The sequence below is a fragment of the Callorhinus ursinus genome, unplaced genomic scaffold, assembly GCF_003265705.2.
Source record: "Callorhinus ursinus isolate GAN/ISIS: 27379988/994484 unplaced genomic scaffold, GSC_fseal_2.0 scaffold40, whole genome shotgun sequence".
NCBI lineage: Eukaryota > Metazoa > Chordata > Mammalia > Carnivora > Otariidae > Callorhinus > Callorhinus ursinus.
Window position 1 is genome coordinate 10,680,804 of NW_027397102.1, and position 2,989 is coordinate 10,683,792.

Here is a 2,989-nt window from a genome sequence, read left to right on the forward strand (position 1 = left end):
CAAAGCCTAAATTTTCTTATCTTTCAATAGGAAATGGTCAATTATTTGATAAATACTAAAACACTTCTAGGAATTCATTTTATGAGTTCGTTTACCAAACACATTTTGCAAGAACCGACTACACAGTTAAGTTCCTTTGGAATTTGGTCCACAAATTCACTTAACAGGTTGGAAATTTAAAACCTGCAAGAAAACAAGGAAGTGGGGAATCCCTAATCCTAATATGTTGTAATTATTAAGGGGATGTACAGACATACTAAAAAGTTTTGCTCACAGAAGGCACAAACTATAAAAGGGATATGCTTTTTGAGTAAAAACAAAGAACTAAGCTGATATCCTTCTTTGTTTTGTAAACACCATAGCTAAGATGAAGTTAGACCCGAATTCACTGTATACTCCTATAACCAAAAAAATCTAAAATAAAAAATTTAATTTGCCTTACTACATACTTTCCAGCCATTAACTGAGATGTAATTAGGAAAGGTTAAAACTTTCCAGCCATTAACTGAGATGTAATTATGAAAGATTAAAAATGCCCTAAAAGGGGGTTGTAATAACAGCTATCAAAGCAATATTCAAGCATGATTTTGAGAATGCTTTCAGGTTTAGAGTTAGCCTTCTTTGTCAAAAAGCTTCACAACCTCATCAAAAACTTCGTTAACAGACTTATAAGCATCTATTTTCTTGACTTTCCCCAGTTCTTCATATAAGTCAATAATTGGCTTTGTTGACTGAAGATAGGTCTGAATTCTCTTCTCCAAGCTCTCTCTGTTGTCATCACTTCTACCACTACTCTTTCCCCTCTCAAGGCATCGTTCAATACAGATCTCATTATTACAGTCAAAAAACGGAACGAAAGACACATCTGCCTTCCCATCCATGGTCTTGTTCCAACCTTGAAGGTGGTCTTGTTCCAACCTTGAAGGTTGTCTTGATTTCTCTAAACCCATCAATCAAGAATTTATTCTTCTGAGCATTGGCAGCCATTGTCTGATCCATTTCCCGCTTTAACAAACTGATGGTTATCTCAACTGGCACAATCTTTCCATCTTTAATGTACTTTTCAATGAGTTCACCATACTGTGAATCTGGGTTCTTCCTTTCATCACCAAGATCTGTTAGTTAGATTTTCATTTTTAAAGCCATCCAACTTTTGTTAACAAAGCCCCGGTCATAAGAAGCTTCTTGGCATTCATTTGATATGTAAGAAAAAGGCATAGTAAATCTTTGGGTACTATGGATGCAATTTAGGATTTTTTAAGATTCATGGACTTCTTTTAAGATAAAAAGATAGAAAGCTAGGATACTGGTTTATTCCATTAGCATAAAACACAGCATGTCTTCACAAGTCCTACCTTCTTCAATGTGGTGTCTTCTCTCCCTTTAGTTGTGAAGTTTGTTCTGTCAGTCGTCAGGTTGATTTCTGGGGTATTTCCAATGATTTGATAATTATCTAGTTTTGTTCATGGGATGAGATGAGCTTATGATCCTCCCACTCTGCCACCATCTTCCTTAATTTTGCCCATTTATATACTTTTATTTTGCAGGGAGAGATTACCAAATTCTTCATACCACTATAATCAGCAGTCTTTTTTTATAATTTTTTTTAATTGGGTAAGACACTTATGGAGAATATTACATAACTCTGTTAAAGAACATAAAAAATACAATAAAAGAACAAAAATGTAATTGGGATATGTACACCAGATGATGCTGACCTTTGGAAAGGGAAGATAATGGGCCTGACAGAGAAAATGTAGAAATTTTTTTTCTTTTTAAAAAAAGTTTTTAAGCAGTCCTCTTAAAGTATTTGCCTGGGTTTTCTCCCTTGTTTTATACCTTATCAGTATATTTAATACTCTGCTGCTGTTTATCTACTTAAATCATAAACGTAATCATGTCAGTGCTTCTTAACCTTCAATATTTCCCTAATTGTCAACAGAACACAGCCAAAATTCTTTGGAATGGCTTTTAAGGTCTTCCCTAATCTGTTGTTAATCCTACCTTCCCAAATATATTTCCCACATTGGTTTCCACTAACCATTTGATCATGCCAATTTGACACTGTATGCTCTGTGCTTTGTCACATCTGTGCCTTTCCTCATGCTTGTTGCTTGTTATGCTCTTTTTCCCTCATTTAAGCATACCCAGATTCCACCCATCTTTAAATTCAAGTTTGAATATCACCTGTTCCACTAAGTATATACAAGATATACCTAGCAAGATACCATATTCCCTTGCTTGCCCTACTACACTTATCTGTATCTTCTTTATGATATTTATTATCTCTACTATAGTAATATATTATATTAGTCCTTCCCATAACCCTGTGTAGCAGCCATTTGATGGAAGATCCATGCTTGATTTGTCTTGGTGTTCCTTTGCAGCAGCTACCACAGTCCTTTTATATTTAGAGCTCAAGTACTATGTGCTAGAAGAAATAGGATTAGTGGTTCCCTAGCATCTACATTTTGTACATAATACCAAGCCTTAATTCCTTGGCCTTGCATTCAGTATCATTATCTTTCCTGTGTAGCCTTTCTTGCTGCTATCCAATAATACAGAAGAACCAAAAGAAAGCAGTGAAAAGAAAAAAGTACCGGGGCTCCTGGGTGGCTCAGTCGTTAAGCGTCTACCTTCAGGTCAGGTCATGGCCCCAGGGTCCTGGGTTCGAGGCCCACTTCGGGCTCCCTGCTCAGCGGGAAGCCTGCTTCTCCCTCTCCAACTCCCCCTGCGTGTGTTCCCTCTCTTGCTGTGTCTCTCTCTGTCAAATAAATAAATAAAATCTTTAAAAAATATTGTTAAAAGTAAATAAATAAAAATGAAGAAAAAGAAAAGAAAAAAGTACAAAAACTATATTATGTTACAAAGTTGGGCCCGATTTTATAAAAACTGGTGTAACAAATTTAAGTTTTCTAAATTTATTTTAGAATAGAATTCACAAAGAACTATATCTGAGATATTATAAGAACTATAACACATGGAGGAA

The 2,989-nt window shown here is 35.4% G+C and overlaps 1 pseudogene; it reads right to left on the reverse strand.

Moving 5' to 3' along the window:
• Positions 1-495: 495 nt before the first annotated feature.
• Positions 496-2,044, reverse strand: LOC112822531 (UMP-CMP kinase-like; annotated as a pseudogene).
• Between the last annotated feature and the right edge of the window lie 945 nt (positions 2,045-2,989).